The sequence below is a fragment of the Ailuropoda melanoleuca genome, chromosome 9 (assembly GCF_002007445.2).
Source record: "Ailuropoda melanoleuca isolate Jingjing chromosome 9, ASM200744v2, whole genome shotgun sequence".
Classification (NCBI taxonomy): domain Eukaryota; kingdom Metazoa; phylum Chordata; class Mammalia; order Carnivora; family Ursidae; genus Ailuropoda; species Ailuropoda melanoleuca.
The window spans coordinates 88,503,630-88,529,106 of NC_048226.1; the positions used below are offsets into that span (position 1 = coordinate 88,503,630).

At 44.2% G+C, this 25,477-nt stretch overlaps 1 protein-coding gene across 13 annotated transcripts in view; it reads right to left on the minus strand.

Moving 5' to 3' along the window:
* Window positions 1–25,477, minus strand: part of MTSS1 (MTSS I-BAR domain containing 1) — a 157,465-nt gene that overhangs the window by 104,897 nt on the left and 27,091 nt on the right. The window lies entirely within an intron of this gene.

Consider the following 25,477-nt stretch of genomic DNA (forward strand, 5'->3'; position numbering starts at 1 on the left):
GCTCAACACCTTAAGCCAGGTGGGCAACCACCAGGCAACTGCGGACCCGAGGGACCCTCAGGGCTTTCATCGCACTTGCCGGGTCCAATGAAAGAACAGTGTGCTCAAAGCTAGACTTGGGAAGGCTCATATTGCCCTCATTCGTGTTGCCATCGTTCGGCTTCCAAGACCACTGCTCCTCTACACAAATAGAACCAACTTCCCAGAAGTGCTAGGTATCCAAAGCTCTCAATGAAAAAGTCTCAGTTCCCTGGAATAGTTTTTAAATCTAAGGTGTGGGGCTTCAGACGCAGGATACAAAGTGAACCCCATACAATAGGCTCCTTGAAAGGGCAAAATGCAGTCTCACCTGAGCACGAAGGCCGGCCAGCCGCCGTCCCCAGGAGTCAGCCAGGCACAAGCACGCAGCGCAGCCGACGCAACTTGGCACGACTCACTGTGTCACGTCAAATACTCTTCACCGCATACATAATAAAGTCAGTCAGATGAACACACTCATACTGTGTTCCCCATGTGATGCAAAGAGAAAAACTGTCTATTCCAAATTGTAAGGGTTTTGGGGATGGGCCATAGAAGACAGCGAGAGCCGTAAGAATTCTCTTGCTCAACAACATCAAAGCCTTCCTTCCCGCGGCCTCCACCATCACCAATGGTTCATTTTTTTTCTTTTTTTTCTCCCCCCAGTCAAGACTTTCAATTCAGGGATACATAAACTCAGGAGGGAGGGGGGAAAAAATTTCAAAAGAAAGATTCATTTGGAACATTTAAGTTTTACCAAAAGCAGGGAAAAGGTAAGGCAAAAACACTTTCCACCTTACCTCCGTCCCTACACTACTTCCACCCAACCTACTTTCCTTTCTATCAAAGCACACTTTTCTGTAAAAGGTCATTGGGTAAATATCCTAGGCTTTGTGGGCCATTGGATCTCTGGTACAACAACTCGACTCCAAAATTAGCCACAGACCAAAGCTTAACACTAACGGGCTGGCTGTGTTCCAATAAAACTTTATGGATGAACCCTTATGTCTGAATTTCATGTTCATTTTTACACGTCATGAAACTTGACTCCTTTTTTTCAACTGGTATAAAAAAAAACATTCTCGGCTCATGGACAAGTAATGAGGTGATGTGGCACACAGGATCTAGTTTGCCCGACCCTGCTTTAAATTGCTGATTCTAGCTTGTCAGGGATGCAGTATATGTGGGGGGGGGTTGTGTTGGGTTTTTTGTGGTTTTTTTTGGTGAAAGGTTTAGAGGTTTGCATAAACCAAAAGAGAACCAGGAATGGGCGATGTTACAACAGTACATTTCAGAAAGAAAGCACCCACCTCTATTACACCAATCGCAAGAGAGTCTGAACACCCCTTTCATCACTTCTTGGCAGAAGACTACAAATTTTAAAACATGCCTGCTTACTTCTAAAAGTTAAGTGTTTCACTCTCTCCTCCTTGAAAAAGAAGTATGAGAATACTTATTTATATTTTCTGAATCAGATCGGTAGGTGCTCCTTAGATTCCTCTTGTGGGTTCAGCAGTGGGCACACTGTTGGATATAAAGGATATCAAAACACATCTTTTCCCTCTAAAGGTCTTTGATCCCTGAGAGTTTTCAGTGATATGTCCTCACTATGGAAGTGATAGATTGGGGCTGATCCCTGCCAGATCCATAATCCCAGTTGATCCCCCTTTGATCCACTGCACGCATTTTAGAAATGATTTTACCTAGAGGTTAGTATACATATATTTTTTTCTTTTTTTGTGTATGCATCTGTTTGTCTGTATATGTGTTGTTAGTACACGTATTTATGGCAATGAAGTTAGCATGGTCTTATAGGAACAATACCAGATTTTTAAATACTAATTCTGCCACTTAGCTCTGTGACCCAAGGAAAACTAATTAACCTCTCCAAACCTTTTATGAGAACAGACATAAAAACAATCTTTCTCAAATAATCCCAACACTTTGGTGCAAGGCCCAGTTGGCACTAATTCATCCTCTTATTCAACAAAGGTTTAATGAGCCCCTACAATGTCCAGGGCCCGAGGAACACAATGAACAAGGCAAACCCAGTCTCCTCCACTGTGGAATTTACAGACAAACGGCAACTCATTGGCTGTTTTCAGTAAAAACACACACACAAGCCTAAAACACTCCTTAAACTATAAAAGGCCTATCCTCCTTTGCTTTCTCTACTTTGAATTCCACTCCACCTATTACCCTGGGAGTGGCACTGGCTTTGGAATCTAACAGACACACGTCAACACACAACGTCTGTCCTGTATCTGCCATTCTTGCTGTAGAGTGTGACTTCAGAAGACTGTTGGCATTCGAAGATTTAAGCACTCCTGACTGAGACTATTCTTAAGAAATTCTGGAGTCCATGGCGAGTGTTAACACATGGTTTTGCCGAGGCAAGGTTTGAATCCTGTAAGTAGTGAGGGGGATCAGGATATGCTGCCCCCAAATATGCCACTTTGACATAAGAAATACTTTAAGCTGAAAGGATTTGAGAAGCAGCAGGTGCAGGAAAGACTCTGCCCTCAGAGGGATATCTAGAGGAATCTGAACGAACAGGCCTTGATACACTTCCCCCAGTAACTACCTTAGTTCCTACCATTTTGTCCCATCACATTTTTCCATGACTTTCCACTCTTCATCAAAACTTATAAAATCACTCAGGTTTGACCATTTCTTAGAATCTTCATTTCCTTATAAAGGCTCCCATCTGGCATGAAACTTATATGAAATAAATGTGTATGTTTTTATCTTGTTAACTGCCTTTTGTCAGTCCAATTCACAGGGCCCTCGCTGGAGAACCTCAGAAGGTGCTGGCAAAAAGTCTTCCTCCCCCACAGAGGTGAGGTTCATCTGTGAAGGCAAGACGTTTAGTAAGTAAGCCAAGTCTAGCACCTGTATCAATTTCAGTTTGTTCTTTTCATTTCACAGATTTTATTTAGTCTTTGCAACTACTCTAAGAGGCAGGTATAACCATCCTCATTGAACAGGTATAGAAACTGAAAGTAACTGGACACTACAGTAGCTTCTGAACATTTGAAAATCCACAAGGATCTTGTACAGTCACCCTCTGATGTTCAGGGTCTAAGAGGTGGTTTCTGACCCTGTCTGCACTTAGAATCAACCTAGGTGCTTTAGAAAATACTGATGCCCAGCCCCACTTCAGAGCAGTTAAATCAGACCATCTGAGAGCGAAGCCCAAGTATCAGGACATTTTAAATCCTCCTCTGATTTTCATCTGGGTAGAGGCTGTAAAGTGACAGTCCATGAGCCAAATGTAGACTGCAAACTCCTAAAAATCAGAAGATTGTACATAATACCCAGATTCTGGCTCCTTCTACAGCTGTGCTGCCCAATGTGGTAGCCACGAGTTACATATGGCTATTTAAGTTTAAATTGATTCAATCGAAATAAAATAAAAAATATGGTTCCTCAATCATACCAGCCACATTGCAGTGCTCAATAGCCACATGTGGCTGCCTTACTGGATGATGCAGATATGGAATATTTCCATCATCAATACAATGGCTATTATAATCCTACTACAGTCTAATACAATTCTATTGGACAGCCCTGTCCCTAAAAATCCAAGGATCCAGGTTCACACTCCAATAAGACAACAGTGTCATCGCCTGCTTTAGACAGGCCACGTGTTTTTCCTTTGGCAGCCTGACTCCACTCATTCATGTCTGTGACCTGTCTCATCTCTTAGATGCCATACCCAAACCCTGCCTAGCCATTATGTGAGTTAAATAAAACTGGTGCAGAGCCTGATTAGAAACAGATTCAAATTCTTTACCTCTAAAGCTTAACTGCACGTGTGGTGTGTTCCCTCTGTCCCCTCACCTCCCTCCTTCTATCTCCCTCTCTCTGTTTTTACTGCAGTGACGTTAACTTACACGACAATAGATTATACCTGACAAATGACCTGTTGGCCTTTGGAGTCGATCTCTGCATGAACATGTACTTGTCCTGCATGGCTCCCCATTCTTCGAAAGATCAGATTTTCATCTGGGCAAAGGCCCACCAATGAAGATTCAAAAACACTCCAGTTTCCGTAGAAATGGTTACTTTTTCCTGTGAGCAACAGGGTTGAAGGTACATGCATTCTTTCCCATTCTGGACAGTCAGCCCTACTGGGCCCAAATCCTTGCCTGATCTGCTTCAAAAGCCCTTTCCAGAAGCTGCCCCGGTCCTCTAAGAGTGGAATGTGTTCAGAGTATGTTGGGTGAACCAGGGAACCAACTGCCATTCAGTCACAACGGAAGAGCTGGATGTGGTATAGAAACCCACAATACCAGTCGACTCATACCTCACACTGAACATCTGAGAATGCCAATGGAAGATTTACATAGACTGTGAGACTCTCAAAACCTCCCACACTCTGCAACAAGATCTATGGGAAAGTTTAGAAAGCGGCCTAACTCCTCAGTGGAAGAAAATGTATACAACACAGGATTTGACCAGGACTAACCCCAATAGTCACCATCAAAAAAGGGTTATGAACCTGACATACACACTAGTTTGGGATTTGATTAAAATCGCCTCTAACAACTGCCAAGACATTCTTTAAACTTAGTGTTCCTTATCTTCTCCAGAACTTCTCTTTTTTAGTATCTAGGGTTTGCAAAAACAGTTAAGTCATGTTTTCCCAATCAATATTTATGTATTAGCACTGGGAAACTCAATTAAGAAACTGAGTTATATTGGAGTTTCAGTTGTCAGTACATAAACTACAGAAGGCAGAATGGTGTCCCAGGAAGAGATTTTTAAAGAGCAACTTTTTTTTTTTTCAAGATTTTTATTTATTTATTTATGTGACAGAGAGACAGCCAGCGAGAGAGGGAACACAGCAGGGGAGAGGGAGAGGAAGAAGCAGGCTCCCAGCCTAGGAGCCTGATGTGGGACTCGATCCCGGAACGCCGGGATCATGCCCTGAGCCGAAGGCAGACGCTTAACGACTGCGCTACCCAGGCGCCCCTTAAAGAGCAACTTCTTTACCACTGCATCAGACCCTGCATCTGGAATACAGGATTGCTCCTAAGCAGGTCAGCTCCATCTCCAGCTCAGGAGCACCAGGTAAGGCCCAGCCAGGCGGCAGGACAGGGAGGGAACGAGTCACCTGACAAAGGCCCTCCTCCAGATATCAAACCTTGGGCCCACTGCCAGCCAGCTGCTACTTCTGTTCTCAGCTAAAAGTAGTTAAGAAGGAAGCCCCTGGAAGTTAAGCCCTGGGGAGAACACACCAGGGAGGGAAAGGGGGGAAAGGAGGGATTATTCCAAGGTAAATAGGGAAGATGATCATAAGAAAAAACAAAGGTTATTTATATGCCACAACGAAGGCACTCAGGTTCCAGAACCCAACACAGCATTTCCGTTGTATGAACAGCATGTAATAGATTACAGTAATAGTATATTATTTTAACACTTCTGTTACGTTCATCTCTTTCAAGAACACCCAGGAATATACTCTCAACAGAGAAACTCAACAACCCATTCCACGTGTTGAAGAACATTCACTGGTGCCAGGCACGGTGCTTCCACAGCATGAACGAAGGACACACCCCTTCGCAAAACGGGTGAGGATGCACGGAGCCCTCACCCCTACCCATGCTGCAGTAGGCTATCGCCACTCTGCATTGACCCCGTACCCTAGACTTGATTCCTGCAGGAAGAAGGCTACACCGGGCCACAAAGACCCTCATGACCAGAGTGGTGGTTTCTTTGGACCACAGAAAGGGAGCTCCTTAATCATATTTAAGCAAGTTAATAATCTCTTCAAGGCTGCCTGGGGATTAAGTGGCAGAGCGTAGAGTAGAAAGGTTTCCCCCGCCACGCCAAGGAGTAGACTCCAAGATTCAGCACTGCAAACAAAAAGGAGGATTATTGTGCTCAGCTTCCTGCTGACTGAAAAGCTGGGCTTTGGAAACCTTACACAAATGTGTCTATCAAGTCCAAACAACACGGGAAGCTGTGGCATTCTTTTAAAAAAAAAAAAAAAAAAAAGGCAAATGACAAACTCAAGTAACTAATCTTCCACCCAGGATCATCCATCAGTCATGAAAGGTACTGCTTTTATGCCACACTCAGTTGTTTTAGGGGTATGTGTGTCTGAAAGAGAGAGCAAGAGAGAGTGTGTGTTTTGGGGTGTAACTTTTTTAAACGTCCACAATGAAAATATACCCATCCTAAATATATTTCAAATTATTTCAGGGAACCTGACCACTGTGTAAATCAATACCACCTCTCTCAGAACCACTTTGTATAAAGATTAATTAACATAATCCATAGCAAGCACACAGCATACTGCCTGACACATTTGCATGTACTGACAAGTAGCAGCTAACCTTCTTCATGGTAAGAGGGAACGTGTAGGGGCGCCTGGGTGTCTCAGTCAGTTAAGCGTCTGCCTTTGGTTCAGGTCATGATCGTGGGGTCCTGGGATTGAGCCCCACATCAGCTCCCTGCTCAGTGGGGAGTCTGCTCCTCCTCTCCCTCTGCCCCTCCCTCTGCTCATGCTCACTCGCTCTCTCTCTCGGTCTCTCTCAAATAAATAAATAAATAAATAAAATCTTTAAAAAAAAAAATAGCTAACATGTAAAGGCTGCTGTGGACCAGGTACTGAACTAGGCCCTAACACACACACACACACACACACACACACACACACACACACACACAGACTTCCTTGCAGCCCTACATGGGTGCTATCATCACACCTAATTTACAGACAAGAAAACTGAGATATGCAGAGATTAGAGCCATTTGCCAAAGGTCATGCTGCAAAAAAAATCGCAAGCCAGGGTTCAATCCAAATTGAAGGTTCTTAACTGGCACGCTGTGCAATTTCTCAACTCTTAACAGCTGGGCAGCATTCACACCAGAAAAATATACCCTCCTTTACAATTCACACTGACATGATTTTGGGGGTCGCTTTTCTGTGGAGCGAGAGCAGGGTTCATCGACATGGGTGCCCCCCATCCGGCCGGGGTCAGCCCTATCTGACTGGCTGGCGTTCCCTGGGCGGTGACACACCCATCAGTGGCAAAGCAGCTGGGATCCAGAACTAACGTGCCTTCCCGCCCCCATGCTGCTGCTTCACTCAGGACAAATAATCCCTCTGTCTGCAAGGTCACAGGTATGAGGAGCAGCAAAGAGGCAGGGAGCAGTGGCCCCATTCCAGAGGATAAGTGTTTGGTTTTGAGGCTTAGAAAACAAGAAGGCTCTGGCCATTGCCGCAATGCCTGCAGGGCAAGAATACAGCAAAGAGGCCACTGGAGGGGCTAGTGTGGCCCTTGGAAGGCAGCAGGAAACCTGGGGTGTGGGGTGGGGGGCAGGCTGATGGATGGAAGGCCAAGGGTGAAGGCTGGCTGCCTGGACTGGTGGCAGACGGCAGGGCCAGCTTTGGGCAGTCCCTACCTCAGAGACCCAAACAACGCAGGGAAGGGACAACAACACAGCACAGACACACACAGCACAAGAACACACACAACAATGTGAAATAGCGCTTGAGGCCGAATGTATACTAAACACAAAGAAAACAAGAGGGTTACGGAAGCCAGATCACACTCCTGACCATGTTCTTGTCAAAAAACAAAAATGGACGGGCTTCGAACTACGGATGGCTGCTTTGTCTGGCTTTTCTAACACTCACCAATGGTCACCGGCCCTTCCTTCCCCGGCCTCTGACGGTACCAGACCATCCTGGTTCCAATCCTGAGGTTTCCTGAAGTAACGAAGCCCCAGCACACCGAACTGTCCGGCCCCGTGTTCTTTTCATGGGACTTGAGCATAATCGGCTCATGTGTAAGGTTACGGAGCTTCCAGTGAAAGTAAGCACACAAATAAATAATAACAAACAACAAATTTAAATTAAAAAATGGGAGAGGAATAGCGACACTGGACATCTTCCCTCTCACGGAATATGAACAGAAAAAAGATTTCCAGCAGCCCGCAGCTTATTAGCAAACATCGGCACTCGCACGCACACACACGCGCACGCACGCATATGCACGCATACCCACGCACACGCACATACACATGCGCACTCCCTGGGCCTTAGGCTCTGAAATTAGTAGAGCATTTCCAAGAGTACTGGCTTCTTTGACGGAAAGAATGCGACAACACAGGTCCATCTCCAGACAAGAAAACCACAGCTGGAGGCCAGAGGTGGAACCACCTCTTCCAAGGGTTCCAACTCCAAGGAACCAACTGACACACCTGGGTCAGTTTCTCTGGCATCAGACACCACAGGATGCGCAGCAAGTGAGAATCTGAAAAACTATCGCACAGAGATGGTCAACCGATGGCTGCACAGACACATTCAGGACCGAGACAATAGAAGATGGTGGCTCAAAGCCTGGAGGCTCCGGAATGAGGCCCCAGTTCACTCCCCCCCACACACCCAGTGGTGGTAACAGAAGCTACCACGTGAACGTGGGGAGGCCGTAATGAATCAGGGCTCAGCGTTGGCTGGCTACCAACGCCCACTCCCATCTCCCATCACCAAACCAAGAGTGAGCTTTGGTTCGTCAGAGGGCGAAAGGTGACCTAAGCCTAGGGACTCCAAGTACTGATCATCTAAACAAATGGAATTTTGTATCTACACTTTAGAGAAAGAAATGATCCTTTAGTTTGTGGCCATGGCCAAATCTTGGAGCCCGCAAATGCATCACAAGAGTAGAAAACGTCCACAGTAGAACAAAAACCTTTCATTATTTTTTCCAGACAAACAAAACTGTAAGCTATTTTGCATTCTTCTTAGTTTCTTCTCCTTTTTTTTTTTTTTTAAAGTATCTGATAGCCTGGCCATTAAAGACAGTCTCTAAAAGTCTTTGTTGAGCATCAGAATGAGACAGCTGGGATATTGGCATGAGGAAATGTTCAATCTTGTCATTTTGCAAAAGGAATTCAAATTCATAATTAATGAGGCTTTTGTCCATGCCAGAAAGAAAATCTAAAGGCTCAACTATGCTTAAGTAAATTCTACCCAAGCCAACTGCAATACAATTTTATAAATTATAGAGCAACAGGGAAGAACAAGATTTTATGAGTTGTGAGCATAAAGAAAAAGACTAATATACTTCAAGGAAGAAATTGGCTTAAAAATATTAATGTCTGAAAGGATGGCTACATTTTTTTCTCCTCCATAAAAAAAAAAACAGTAAATGAAAATTTTAACATCCTAAGAAAAAAAGCATGTAGTTTGGCCATCGCTACATGTATTTGAAAGATTCATTAAGTCTTCGTTTCTGAGTGTGCCAGACGGATGCCACCAGGTACAGAACCAGGACCACCATTATCAACCAAAAACATCAACTAAAAATAACCACGATGGGCAGATAGACTACACAAGTTGCTTTGGTTCCAGAGGCACTTCTATGCAGATATTGGTGGATAAGCAGAAAACTCTTAAATAAATACTAGGGAAACATTTCAAAGAAATTTCCTTGAAGATAACTTTTCTCATTATGCGGCTGTTGAAGAAATACAGAAAGACAAATCAATGTTAAAGTAAAAGCTCATTTCGTTCACTGACCAAAGTTTTATTCAGCAACAACCATGTTGGAGGCTAAGGACATAATGATGGAAAAACTACAAAACACTGGCAGGGCGGTTGCCAGATACCAGCGGAGGGAGTGGACAAGAGGAAGATAGGGATTACCTACTTAATGTGTATGGGGTTTGGTTTTTTGTGGTAAAATATGCCTAACATAAAATTTAGCATCATAGCCATCTCTTTAATTCAGATTTTATTTTTTAGAGCCATTTTAGGTTCATAGCAAAATGGAGGAGAAGGGACAGATTTTCCATATATGCCCTTATCACCACAAATGCACAGCCTCCCATTATCAATATCCCCCACCAGAGTGGTACATGTGTTATAATTGGTGAATTGACTCTGGTACATCATTATCACCCAAAGTGCACAGTTTATATTAGGGTTCGTCCTTGGTGTTGTACATTCTGTGAACTTGGACAAGCGTATAATGTCACGTATCCATCAATATGGTATGACACAAGAGTATTCTTTACTGTCCTAAAAATCCTCTGTGCATTACAATCATTTTTTTAAAAATTTTTATTTATTTATTTGAGAGAGAGGGAGAGAGAGAGAGCACAAGCAGGGGGAGCGGCAGAGAGAGAAGGAGAAACAGACTCCCTGTTGAGCAGGGAGCCCAATGTGGGGCTCGATCCCAGGATCCTGGGATCATGACCTGAGCCAAAGGCAGTTGTTTAACCGACTGAGCCACCCAGGAGCCCCAACATGATAACCATTTTAAATGCAGAGTTCAATGGCGTTACAGTATATTCACCACCCATTCATCCATCGCCACCACCATCCATCCACCACAATATATTCACCACCACCACAATTTTTCCATCACCCTAGGTGCAGGGTTTAATTTGAGGTGATAAAAAATGCTTTGGAACTAGACAGAGGCGACAGTTCTACAACACTGTGAATAAATGAAATGCCACCAAACTATTTGCTTTAAAACAGTTTTATGTTATATGAACTTCATCTCAATTAAGAAAAAAAGAAAAAACAGGGCACACCAGCCTGCTCACTAGTGTAATCAATGAATGAGTCCTTGCCTTGAAGAAGCTCAGAAGTTCGTAAGGGGGGGCGCCTGGGTGGCACAGCGGTTAAGCGTGCCTTCAGCTCAGGGCGTGATCCCGGCGTTCTGGGATCGAGCCCCACATCAGGCTCCTCTGCTATGAGCCTGCTTCTTCCTCTCCCACTCCCCCTGCTTGTGTTCCCTCTCTCGCTGGCTGTCTCTATCTCTGTCGAATAAATAAAAAAATTCTTAAAAAAAAAAAAAAAAAAAAAAGAAGTTCGTAAGGGAACAGTGATGGGCAGGCAGAGCCCAGGTTCTGGGCTTGGAGCACAGCAGGGCAGTCTCTAACCCACCTGAGGACCAAGAAAAGGCTTTCCAGAGGGGAAACCGCCTGAGAGCAACCTTAGAGGATCAGCCAGGGTCTGCGTGAGGGAAGGAAAGGAAGATTCCAAGTGAATGCCAAGGCGGGGAAGGCGACAGATTTCCCAGACTGGGGGCATGCGAGGAGCAACTAAAAATCTCGAAATTCATTTTTTAAAAATGGTAACCATGTCAGGTGATGGGTTTGTTAATTAACTTAATGGTGGTCATCATTTTACAATGTCTAAGTTCATGCTTTCATGAAATCATCACAATGTACACCTTAAAAAAATCACAACCTAAATATATAGTTTTCATTTGTCAATCATACTTCAAATAAGCTTGAAAAAATAAAAAATAAAACATTAAAAAAATAAAAATTCATTCAAGTTACCATGACAATACCCCAAATCTAATAGCAAAATAATATAATCACATTTAATATTTATAATATGTAAATACTCATTTATAAACAAAAAATAAACTGTAATAGTAATAAACAAAATAATAACAGAGCCCAGAGAAGAAAGGGGAATTTTAAAACGTCAGAAGTCTTTCAGAGGAAAATCAGAGACTTTGTAAAGAGATCCAGAGGCGTGGGCAAAGGTTGGAGACAGAGAGGTAGGAGACAGGGAAAGCAATGGTGGAATCAGACATGAGCGGTGGTGTCTAAGAAGCCAAGAAGCCACCTCTCTGACGTGGGCAGGACCCCCAGAAATTATGTGACACAGGAGCACATGACCTTGTGTCATAGCTGGTGGGGGCTTTCAGGGCCACAGCGTCATGCGAGCTCTACAATCACCCTGACAGGCAGATATGGCCAACCTGACTGTCCTCCAATAGACAAGAAAGCTGAGGTGTGTCTGATCAGACTGACCCCCCAAGACCACCCCGCTGTGACCGGGCAGCACCGACCTCAAGACAGCCTTCTGAGATAGGCTCTGCCTCGGCCAAACCACCTCTCCGTGAAGGAAGCCAGCCCAGCGGGAACGAAAACCCTCCGTTCATCTCCATCACCATTCTTATTCAACTTAATCTTTTAAAAATACTATGCATATTTTCACACTGGGAAATGACCTTCTGCTAAAAAGGAACAATCTTTTGGTAAGATGTGGACTCTTCACAAAGTTTTATCATCCAAGACAGCACAGTGGCCGTTTCTCAGACGAAACAATTGCATGAACTGTCAGATACCCAAAATCAAAACACAGTTATAAAGAACTTAAAATCTACCTTATATGAACCAAGTTCTCCACAACTGCGCCAAGAAAAGGCACAGCCATGGTTCCATCAAACCATATGAAAATACCTGAAGGGTCTAGTTCTGAGGGTCTCAAAGGGACCATTTTAACCCCAGGGGACATTGGGCAATGTCGAGAGATATTTTCAGTTTTCACAGCTGGGGGACAGACCAGGAATGCTGCCACACATCCCACAATGCACAGGGCTCACCACAAAGAATTACCCAGCCAACACGTCAGTGGTGCCAAGATGAAGGAACGCTGGTCTAATCCCGAGCTGGTTCTGTATATACAACTCATCTCTCAGGTGGAAAGAATGTGGGACTGGGTCACGCAGAGCAGACACACACTCCAGGCGGCTTTGCAGCTTCAAAGCAGTATGACGTTTTAACCAAGTCACTGCGAGTCACCAAGCTGGTTTCCCTTGTTTGCAAAATGGGGTGGCTACCACCTCAAGATAAAGCAGCTGAAGGGCTGGCTGAGTGCTTCAACAGGTAGAGCGCCCTCAGTGAATCCTCAAGGCCACTGGACTGAGATCCCCACCACCTGTGATGGGCAAAGGCCCTGGGTTGTCCCACTGTTTCTGAAGAATATCCGCTCCCGGCATTTGCTTTGTACACATTTGGAAAAACAAATGTCAGAGCCCTAGGCGTCCATCTAAACAAGGCTGGGGCCCATCTTACCCTCCCTCAATCTCATGCCATAGGAATCTGTGCACGGGCAGTGGGAACCTGGGGCTGGGTATCTGCCACCTCCCTCAAGGATGTGCTGTCGGCCCACCTGTGGCCAGTGACCAACGGGCCACCAAACACCACTGGGAGTTCAGGGGGTGTGTTCACAGGCCTCATGAGTCCTTCCGGTTCTCCTGCAAGCAACACATCCTGCACTTGGCTTTAAACCGCATTATCCGGGGCGGGAGCCTGGGTGGCACAGCAGTTAAGCGTCTGCCTTTGGCTCAGGGCGTGATCCCGGCGTTTTGGGATTGAGCCCCACATCTGGCTCCTCAGCTATGAGCCTGCTTCTTCCTCTCCCACTCCCCCTGCTTGTGCTCTCTCTCTCGCTGGCTGTCTCTATCTCTGTCGAATAAATAAATAAAATCTTTAAAAAAAATTAAAAAAAAATAAACTGCATTATCCATTTCGGGGGAGTAATCAGAAGGGGGAATGAAACATGAGAGACTATGGACTATGAGAAACAAACTGAGGGCCTCAGAGGGGAGGTGGGTGGGGGAACGGGATAGACCGGTGATGGGTAGTAGGGAGGGCACGTATTGCATGGTGCACTGGGTGTTATACGCAACTAATGAATCATCGAACTTTACATCGGAAACCGGGGATGTACTGTATGGTGGTTAACATAATATAATAAAAAATCATAAAAAAAATAAAATAAAATAAACTGCATTATCCAAATGAAGGATAGCTCTCAACGTCAGCATCCGCCTGTCAAGGAGCACAGATGGCAGCCACGTGCTCAACTGGCAAATCCAGGGATAAAATTCAGGCGAGCTCTCCAGGCTCTCTGATCTGGTTCTCTGGGCAGGTTCTGAGAGGGGTCAGGAAACGCAGGAAGGGGGGCGGGGCAGGGAACATGCAGAAAGCTGAAGGTCTTTTGTCTGCTTTCAAGCCCTTCAGACAAACCAAATGGACTCAACCAGAGTCAATAGAATAAAAGGGCACGTTAGCCCGGCCTGCCCCTCATTCCCAGAGAGAAGCCTACAGATCCCCGGCTCAGGGTAAGGGTTCCACTTTCACCACCTCTTCCAAAATTGTTCTGTATTTTATCAAATACCTCTGGCCACCTTTGGGTGACGGTGCTGGCCTACTACTGACACTCACTCACATGAAAAGGGTGCACATTAAGGTCTCTTTCTGCCTTCGCAGAAATAGCATTTTTTTTTAATTTGTAATCATTCACTCCCCCCGCCCCATTCTAAAGGGAGAAGCAGCAGCATTGTATGGAACTGTGAAATGCGCTCAAATGCAGCTCCAAAGGAAAGTACCACCCAGCGGCTGGATATTAGTTTCCATGGCAACCAGGGTCCCTGGGCCCTGGCACACACAGCAGGAAATGCTGCAGATTTCCACAGCACTATCTTTTACTAGAAATAAGAGTCCCGTGGCAATTTGAAACGTTTGGGAATCAAAAAACATATTGTGTGCGCGTGTGTGTGCGCATGTGTACGTGCACACACGCGTGGGTGGAGATAGGTTTGCAAAACGAAGACAATGCAGAGGAAAGAAATCTCGTTACTCTCATCGATAAATATTCTTATGTCAAATATAACAACATATTTTTGCTCCAAATTGAAGCAAAACAGCTGCCTTCCACCCCAAAAGACACAGAGCTAAAAGAAAACAAAAGCATCTTCCAAAGAAAAACGACGGACCGAAATAGAAGTGGGAAATGGCTTTGGAAAACCAGTTGACCAAGGATCCTGCAGAAATAAGCAAACAAAAATCCTTACAAATAATCGACTAAAAGCACAGAAGAGTTGTTTTTTGTTTTTTTTTTCCACAGCTCATGCTATTTTCCCCTTGAATATCCTCAGCATTAAACCAAGGGACAAAGTGAACAACCGGTTCACCGTGCAGCTTTCGGGGGAAACCAGGAGACAGAAGGCGCTGCGCTAGCAGGACGATCCCCCCGTGAGTCCCTTCGAGCTGAGTGGCCTTGGGCAAGCAACTTCACCCCCTAAAAATGAAAAGGTTGCACCAGACACTAGGTGGTCTATAAGAAAAACCTGGTGCCATCCTAAAAAATAAAAGACCACAGGCTTAGGTTAAAAACAACAACAATAACAACAAACAAAAAAACCCTCCAGATCATTCTCACTTCAGGCCACAGATAGGTTTCTAAAAGAAGTGCATAAAAATAGAATTTCTTTAAAATGTATCAGAAGGACTCACTGCCAGATTTTTGTGACAGAAAAATACCCTTTTCTTTTTTTTTTTTTTTAAAGATTTTATTTATTTATTTGACAGAGATAGAGACAGCCAGCGAGAGAGGGAACACAAAGCAGGGGGAGTGGGAGAGGAAGAAGCAGGCTCATAGCAGAGGAGCCTGATGTGGGGCTCGATCCTATAACACCGGGATCATGCCCTGAGCCGAAGGCAGACGCTTAACTGCTGTGCCACCCAGGCGCCCCAAAAAATACCCTTTTCAGTAGTCTGCATCCTCAGAGCTATTTCTCAACATCCTATTTTTTTCCCTCCAACAGAGCACACATGTGCAGTCAAAGTGATCACGTTAGTTCAGAGGCGTTTTCATATCTCATGCAAGTTTTAGGCTGGGGCTTTATCAGAGGGAGCAGAGAAGAGAATATTAGTTTTGACAATTTCAAGGGTCTTCAAGTTCACATTTACATTCTAAACCGTTACTTTTATCTGAGGTGGGCAGACCAGACCAAGTTCAGGAGTCTACAGCAAATGATCTTTCACAAGAAAACATTGTTTCAAAAAAAAAAAAAAACTTGCCTCATCCGTACGAACTAAAATAATGGCATCCTCCCATGAATGCTAATCCGTATTTTACCAAGGTAACAACGACACGTTTGTGTGCAACAGCAGGATGGGCTGGAGTATTAGTTATTAAGCCAAAACAAAGAGCAAAAGGAAAGAATCAGGATGGAGAGGAGGGAGGGAGAACGGGGAGAGAATCCTCACGGCTTGTGTACAAAATGCAGACAGCCAGGCAAGCTGGAAGGATGGAACTGCTGAGCAAACCACTTCATTATGTAAACTGCCTAACGACACAAATAATGACGCTGCACAGATCGACCCAGTCACCCGTAAAAACACACATCCTCTCTGTGCCTGGACCTTCCTCCCCACCGCCGCCCTCGCCGCCGCCGCCGCCGTGTCATTCCCCGGCATTTATTAAGGCTGCTGAGGTTAGACAGAGAACAGTGCACATCATATTCAAGCATCATCTGGGAAAAGACACTGGGGCCAAACAGGGTGACACCACTGAACGGGACACGAACAGATGCCGCTCTTGGGTTAGCAGGAGGACAAGCCTCAGCAGGACACACGGGCTCTGGTGCAGAATTCGGACATCCCCAGCTCTCCCTATTACGGGATTTCAGGATTCTGGGGACATCGGGCTTCGGACACCCACGATATGCTTACATTCAAGTGGGACTCACGTTAGTGCCTTTCAGGCCAACGCACAATAACCGCTGTTTCAAGGGTCATTTCGGGAAGACAGTGAAAAGCCAAACACCGCACAGGTGGGACGCTGGCTAAGCACAGTGAAGGTGGCTCATCTCTGGCAACTGCTGTGACCCACCCAAACATCAAGAAGAAAAGGCCACTTGTAAGAGTGGGGAATGGTACTGCTGTCAAGCATCAGTTTTAACATTGAGAAAAGATCAATAGGATCAGAAAGGAGGGATTTCATTGTATCACCAGTAATGTCTGGTGCATGATCCCAATCTCCTGGGATATACAAATTTGCCCACCAAAATAATTGAATACATTAGCACCCACCTCCAAACTCCTACAACCAAAAAAAGGGGGGGAGGGAAGATTCATTTTTTAAAACTTAAAAAATAAAGATCCTTAATAAGCATATGAATTCCTTTATTTCTTGTCCTTATCTACAGCATGGTTTGCAAAAGAAAAAAAAAGTTTAAAATACACATGCCTCCTTACTATCCCAGACTCAACACCAAGCCTGGATTTCGTATCAAGCAAACCAAAATATAATCACTCTTAAAAAATGGAAAATGGTAAGACAAACTTCACATTCATAGGGCCACTTTTATTATTATTTTTTAAGATATATTTGAGAGAGAAGAAAGATTGCAAGCATGTGAGCAGGGGGAGGGGCAGAAGGACAGAGAGAATCCTCAGACTCCCCTTGGAGTGCGAAGCCCGATGAGGGGCTCAATCCCAGAACCCTCAGATCATGACCTAATAAGCCAAAATCGAGAGTCAGAGGCTCAACCGACTGAACCACCCAGGTGCCCCATAGCGCCTTTTTTTTTTTTTTAGATTTATTTATTTGAGAGAGAGACAGCATGAGTGGGAAGTGGGGGAGAGGGAGAGAGAATCCTCAAGCTGACTCCACACTGAGCGCAGAGCCCAACACAGGGCTCGATTCCAGGACCCTGAGATCATGACCTGAGCCGAAATCAAGAGTTGGACGCTTAAATGACTGCACCACCCAGGCACCCCCCATAGGGCCATTTTTAAAAAGTTGTGTTAGCCCAAGCAGAATGTGTAGGATTAAATGTATCGTGGTAATGAGTTAAAATGATTCAAGGTCTATCAGAGTGGAAAAGCATCAAAATAGTGAAACCCACAAGCAGGATACGCATTTATGAACCCACTTAAAAAGACATTACGTTTTTTTATGTCACCCCTTTGTAAGTCAAAGACAACTATAAAATCTCTCTAGGAGATGGAGAATTTATATCCCGAAGCGGTTTACATAACAGGCACACACTTTTTAGCTAGGTTAAATACTATCATAAAAAGCAACAATTTACAAATTTTTTATTTGTACTTCACGTAAGATTGAGACTATGATAGGTATTAAATACAAACATAGATGGATACATACTCCTCCACACGTACACATTTCAGTACGGAGTGGCTTGAGAAGCTGCTGGAAATTCCTGAAGCTGCTCTCCCAGATTGTGGGATAGCACAGCCCTCAGCAAAGTTGTAAGTTATATATAATTAAAATTAATTAAAATTTTAAAAAATTAGAAATTCATTTCCTCAGGTACACTAGCCACATTTCAAGTGCTCAGAAACCACACGTGGCAAGTAACTACCATACTGGACAGTGAAAATATGGAACATTTCCAGCATTTCACCGACCGGCCTGGCCCTGACTAAAAGCTCCACAGGGCCAGGACTCCACAGCATACACGGCACCTGTCAAGTCCTGGCACTAGGCCTGCAAATTAAAGGGAAAACAAACAAAAAAGAAATGCGAGAGAAAAGGTGACTTTGTCTTTGCCCGGCCAATTTCCCACTTGAACCAATACAATGTTCCTATTCTTCATAGCTCTGTTCTTACTCCCCACACCCACCAACATCACAGCAGTGACACTTTTCAAAATGTAACCACCAGCGGGGCACAATTTGCTTAGGGCTTCCTCAGCGTAATTCATGGGAATCAAAACCAAGAAGTCAGGTTCAAAACCCTGAAAATGAAAAGCAATGGAGGTGATCTTCCATCCAGCATACCTAGATTCATGTTTAAAAATATGAGAGAATATAGCTGCTGGTCCATCCGCCCTGCAAGCTAGGAAGTGTTTCACTTTAGAAAAAAAATTTTAATACATCAGCAACTGTTTTCTGGGCACCTAAAATGCGCCAGGCTCCAGGAAATCAGAGCTAAGGTGCCCCTATTATGGCTATATACAGGCTGTAAGCAAAATTAACCCCTGCCACGTTTTCATAAAACTCCTTCTCCAGGCCCCAGAAGATGCTTTATGTTAGACTCCTTTTTCTCCTATTATCTGGTAAATCCTCAGAATAAGATCATCAGAAAAATTAATACATGATCCTTGAATTTTTCAAACAAGCTAAGCTCTTAAAGAAAAATCACAACTGAGCTTGTTTCCCAAAGACTTTTAAGTTCTCTCTTTTCCTAAAGGCAATAAAATCCCAAAGACAATAACCAAAAATAACTGTTCATGTTCTACCACCAAAACTGCAGACTGCAGTTTTAGACCTTTTCATTTTGAATCAGTGAATGAATTTGTCGACATTCCTTTAACGTCATATTCAAATATTCAGCTCCAGCCCTGTGAGAAGGGCCTTATTGATGATTTTTTTTAAATAATTAATTTTCCCCCCAGTTTGTGGCTGAGGAGCTTCCTAGGTAGAAATCATAAGGCTCTGATTATGTGAGTCTGACCTGAACACCAAAGTCAATCCTGAAGTTAAGGGCCAGTGAAATCTCAAACCACCTAGTTAAAATAAAACTCGGGGGCAAACAAAACCAGTCTGGCTGCCTCTCGGAACAGTTTCTGAGCACCTCCAACCCAAGAAGGGAAGGTTCCCTCTCTTCCCTGGGCCCACCCATTCACCCACCTGCCCCTTCCTGTGACTGCATCATGGAATTGCTCGGCCCTCTTCAGCTACAAGAAGTATGAAGTTACACATTCCACATGAGACTGGACCTCAGGGAGGGGGTCGCCAAAATGTGAATTCTGAACCCCCAAATGGAATCCGACCAAGATCCCATCCCAGCAGCTTCCTGCCCCCAGGGATGACAGCCTTCCTCACCCAGATCCACTGAGGGCCACGCGAGTGTGCTCACTGCTGTCTGCACTCAGTCATTCATTCGTCAAACATTGTCTGCACTTTGTCAAATGCCAGACACCGAGCATCTGGGTACTGAGGCTCCTCAGAGAGGAGCAGGATGCAGGCCTGTCCTGGAGGGGCCTGCATTCTAGTAGGGAGCCAGAGACGACACAGTGAGCCCCACACTTGCACTGGCAGAAGCACATGCCACAGAGGCCCTGAGGCCTGAAATCTCCCTCACCTTGGTTATCATCGGTATCATCGGTGATGTGACTGTTAACCTGGCTCTTGGTAAACAAGCAGCAAATCCTTGAACATCTCAAGGAGGTGGACAGGGGGTAGAGGGAGAAGGACATTCCAGGTCTGGAATGCACGCACGTGCAAGCAGACAGGGATCAAAGGATTTAAGGGTTTCAGGGAGCCAGGAACATTTCTTTATGGGTGGAACTGCCAGCCACTGGTGGAGATGCTGCTGGACAGGTGGCTTATGGCAAGAGGCACAAAGCTCGCCAGGGAGTAAAATCTCCCAAGGAATTTTCAAAAATCTGAGATTCCCCGGTCCTACCCACGCCCATCTGATTCCACAGATATAAGGCAGGGCCATGAAATCTGTATTTTTTTTTAAAGATTTTCTTTATTTGAAAGAGAGAGCAGTGTAGCGAGAGGGAGAGAGAGCAAGCAAGAGAGCGCAGGAGTCGGGGGAGAGAGGCAAAGGGAGAAGCAGGCTCCCCGCTGAGCATGTGAGCCCCACGAGGGGCTCGATCCCAAGACCATGGGATAATGACCTGAGCCGAAGGCAGAGGCCTCACCAATTGAGCCACCCAGGAGCCCCTGAAGTCTGCATTTTTAAAACCAACTTCCTGAATGATTATGATCCGCGCAGCCAGATTTGGAGACCATGGCATTTAACAAACTGTATACTAAAAACACGTAACATATACTAAAAACACATCACTATTTGCAAGAACCACCACTGCTTTATCCAGCGTAAGCCACAGAGACTTTCTTCACCAGTGCACAGAACCTCAGCAATCCAGGCATGCTGAATACAGCACGCCTCTGGCCGTCTGGACCTCAATGGCGGTCCTAAACATTCCGGTTTCCACCTGCCCTCCTCAAGCGCATACTGCAGGTCTGGGCGGGGGCAGGGGGGGGCTTTATTTTTCTCTTCTAACCCTCCCTCTCTCCGTTATCCTATGCTTAATGTTGCTCCCTCCACTTCCTTTGTCTTCAGGGCAAAAATTGGAAAGTCTAAAGATAACCTAGGGGAGAGAATTTGGATGTCCAACTTCATTCATATTTCATGGACTTAATAGGGCCAAATGAGATTTTTCAAATCATAGAATATAAGAGCCGAGAAAGGTTCCTCGTGATCATCTAGGACTCTGTGTCCTGGGAAAACCCCTTTTAGAGTTGGGGAAATTAAAGCCCAGAAAAGTGAAATATACAGTAGTCCCCTCCTTATCCGTGGTTTTGCTTTCTGCAGTATCAGCTTCCCACAGCCAGCTGTGGTCTGGAAGCCGTTGACCCTCCCTCTGACAAGTTGTCGGAAGAGCCCAATGCTGTGTCATAGTGCCTTCGTCATTCCCCTCACTTCATCTCAACATGTAGGCATTTTATCATCTTGCATCATCACAAGAAGTATGGGACAAGAAGATATTTTGAGAGACAGAAAGACCACATTCACATAATTTTTATTATAGCATATTGTTATGATTGGTCTACTTTATTATTACTTTTTGTTGTTAATCTCTTACTGAGCCTAATTTATAAATCAAACTTTATCATAGGTATATACATATAGGAAAAAACAGTATGTTTAGGGTTCAGGACAATCCCCAGTTTCAGGCATCTACTGAGGGTCTTGGATAGTATACCCCTTGGATAAGGGGCAGGGGGTGGGGCGGTTGGCTGTTGTAATTTACTCAGGGCTACATAGTTGGCAAAACCAGAAGACAAACCCAGGCATCACAGCTCCCAATCTAGATTACTCCAAGGTGCTACATAGATTCTTTTAATGCACTCAGGATCAAGTAACTTTAAAAGCAAATATAAGCTTATACTAAATCCAGGAGCTCCTTACATAATGAATCGTAACTTAATGTTAAAATCTAGGCTCTGGGCCAGATTCCTTTTACCACTTACTGGCCATGCAACCTTGGTTTAGGTAAGTTCTCTTTACCCTGATTTCATCACCTAAAATGGAGATAATGAGCACGTATCCACGTTGCAAGAACAGATTCAGAATAGGTGATGCTCTTAGAACAGAGCCCGGCCCGCATTACTATTCAATAAAGGTTAGCTCTCATGATTTCCAACATTGAAACCATGCCTACTTTTTTAAAGTGATGTGCAAAAGCTTCTGGACATTAAAGATGATCTAGTCGGCTGGGGAGCCATTTCCTTTCTTCATAAAATCTTAAATTCCTCACTCTGGGTTTGGTGTATCATTATCTAAACAACCCTGAGATGATTTTTCAAACCTATAAAGTAATTACACAGGCACACAGAGGCAGCCAGAAATGAAAGTCACACAGCATTATGCTCTTCAAAGGCCCTTGATGACACAAGCAAACAATGCGGTGGTGCGAAGGGCCAGTGCTGACTAAGGTGGAGGGTTTCATCCGCTCAGTACCCCTGCCCTCCAGTGAAACAGGGAGCAGGGCCCAGTGTGCAAGGACGTGCTCACAGGTGCAGGAACGCTGTTCCCCAAAACGTGCCTCTGCTATCCAGAGCAGAGAAGCCCTCCACTCCAAGCCCCTTAGTCTTTTCTCTTTTTCTTTTTCTCTCTTTTTTTTTTTTTTAACTAACTCAGACAACTGCAACATTTCCCAACTCCAATGACAGGTCTTTTGCTGGTCCATCATGGGTACAAAGAAGATGGGGTCTCTGCTCTACAAAGTCTGGCGTTCCACACATAGCAAATGCCTACACACTAATTCTTTGTAGCTAGTAATATGGGAAAAGGTGTACTTTCATGCTAATTACAAACTGTATATTCATTCCAGAATGCACAATCAACAAAATATGAAACTGTACTATGGATTATGGTGCTAATAAACTCTTAAATTCCATTATGGTTTAATTATTAATCTAAATACACACATTATAATAGCAACTTACACACATTCGTATAATGAACAAAAAAGAGTTCTAACATTTCCACATTCTATTTAACAAGTTACATAATGACTACATTAAAGTTGCTCTTATAGTGAACAGCTTTAAAAGTTTTTCCTAACTGGGGATGTACTGTATGGCGACTAATATAACAAAATAAAAATTATTTAAAAAAAAAAAGTTTTTCCTAAATAAATTGTATTAATAGCTAATGCAAAATATTAACTAAAAAGGACAAAGGAATTTCAGAGCTTTGGGAGACAATATGGAATGCTAATATTTTGGAAACCAGAGACATGCTAACTTGAGATTCTGGATGCCTGCCCCAAAGAGATGCACTTAAATCGCCTTCTATCACTTTGAGCAAGAAGGACTCAAAAAATACATCCAAAAGCTCTAAGCAAAACAAACAAACAAACAAAAAACTGGACTTTTGCACAGGTAGATACCAAACTGCAAACCATACAGAGTCGCAGCCTTTAATGACCTTACGTCCAAATAGATTTGCCACTGACCGAAAGAGTTTGAAGCATTTTCTACACATTGTTTCCGTGGAGATGCACACACTATTAAAAACAGATTACACACAGCTCTCCCAAAGGATGTATACATGGGCATTAACTGCTGCGTGCCTTGTAACAGCAAATAAATGGGGGATATCCTAAATTTCCATCCACAGCAGAATGCTAGAACTGTGCTGTATCCAGACAATGAAATTCTGTTTGGACGCTAGAAAGAATGAGACAGATCCACAGGTATGAACGTGGAAAGGAAACTATAACATACCGTGGAGTAAAAGCATGGGAATGTGTTCCTTACAGGCTACCTTTACATCATCCAGAAGCACTTTACTCCATGTACCTTTCTACACGTCATTTTGCAACCAGCTTTCTTCCTCCCAGATGTGTTCATATACGCAAGAAAGTCTACAAATGACGCTCAGCCCAATCCCCGCCAGGGGGCACGGGGAGGGTGGATTTTACTTTACAGACTTTGTTATGTGAATTGTTTAAACAAAAGCGCATGGTCTAGGTTTTTCCATTTTTAAGTTAAAAATAACTTAATAAAAATCACGTCTGGTGCTTGTTGACCACTGGAGAAGCGCCTTCATGGTTTCTCTCTTCACCTCCATAAAATATACCTTCTTTGTATCAACCGTACCCTTTTCAGGTCATGTGAAAGTGCTCACACTCAAGAGAAAGTTCTTTTTACCCTAATGCAGAGGGATTTCTAGAGATCGTGAGATGTAAAATTATTCTGGCATCGCTAAAAATGACCTGAAATCAAGTGGTTTAAAAATACCTCAAAGCGGGTGTCTGTTCACTGTGGCATTATTTGTCTTTTGTCAAACGCTTCACCTCCAAGCTGCGACTCTACCTCCGTCACCGTCACAGAGAGGCTATTCTGGTTTCTCTTCCCACAGACGGTTGCTCTGTTTTTCCTCCCTGCAGCCATGAGACCTGCAGGCCCTCCGGTTTCCCACCGAGAGCCACTCCGGGGAGCAGCCTCTGCAGAAACCCCATTTCCTGCTGCCGGCAATTATGGGAACTCGGGGGGATGCTGCTCTTCTCCATCCTTGAGGGTCCCATCAATAATTAAATATGAAAATACAAAAAACTTATTAAGAATCAGAGTCTCAAAAATGCAACGCCAGCAATCTCTGTCCTTTCAAATAGTAGAGCCATTCTTTAAAGGAAGACACATTCTGGTGGCTCTTCTAGAAAGACATCAATGTGACTGACAAGACCAGTTCCAGAGGCTTTTGAAACAGAAGACAATATTTGAAAGCAGACTCAGAAACACTAACAGTGGTGATCGTTGGCTTAAATGTTACAGAATCTTAGAATATCCAAGTAAGAAGAGTACAATGGACACACGTCGACTATGGAAGAATTTTTTAAGGGATTAAGAAAAGATAAGAGTTAAGACCGATATCAAGCTGACAGAGCAGATCAAGTCCTTCCAACCACTGCTTTCGTGTCTCCATCACATTCTCCTAGGGAACCTTTCGAAACACCATTGGCATCTTGGAAATAATGGGAAATATTACCTCCCCTGGGAGAACCTCGACTCCCTGAGCTAATTACTCACTTTTCTATATTCCCCAAGCATGCTGTTCCAGCACTATTACTGTACCAAACGTATTACTTCCATCCCAAAATTCTCTATTTGCACATCTCCTCTCCGCCCCCCACTCAATTGCAAGCCCCTCCAGGACAATCTATTGATTTTTGTGGTCCCATAATAGTACCTAAAATATTAGCAGTTCTCAAGTTTCTTGAATGAATGAGAAGTGTCCTCACTGCAAATTCATTTGAATATTTAATTAGGCACCGAAGGTAAAGGGGTACCAACTGAAACCCGCTGGAGGTATCCATCGTGTGTTTCCGAGAAGCTAAACCCTCACATGACCGAGAGCAACAACCCCCCAATGCCCACCCCCAACACCCATGTTTTCCAATGTTACCATGATGATGAACAGACAGTATACAGGCTGACCCAGAAAAATAAGGCAAAAAAAAAGAAAAAAGAAAAAAAAAAAGGCAGGAGAGCTTCCCTGCCTGGGAATGAAAAGGAAAGCATCCCCCCTTTGAACAGGGGTTTCCACGTTGTGGGTGATGTTGTCTTTCTGACAATGGTGGTGGATACCGGACCTTCTTTATACCTCTCACATGCTCTCATTATAGTCACTGAAACTATTAAAAAGTTGCACAAGATTTCCCTTTGTTCAATAATAGGTTTAATAACCCTACTTCTGAACACCTGCTTTGTCCTAGGCACTATTCTGGGGGAGTTCCGGCATGAATACGTCATAGTCTCAAGGGATTTGCAGTCAAATGCGGGAGACACACAAACAGATACAACACAATAGGACACAACTTACACAAGGGGTCCTTGCAGAAAAATGGTC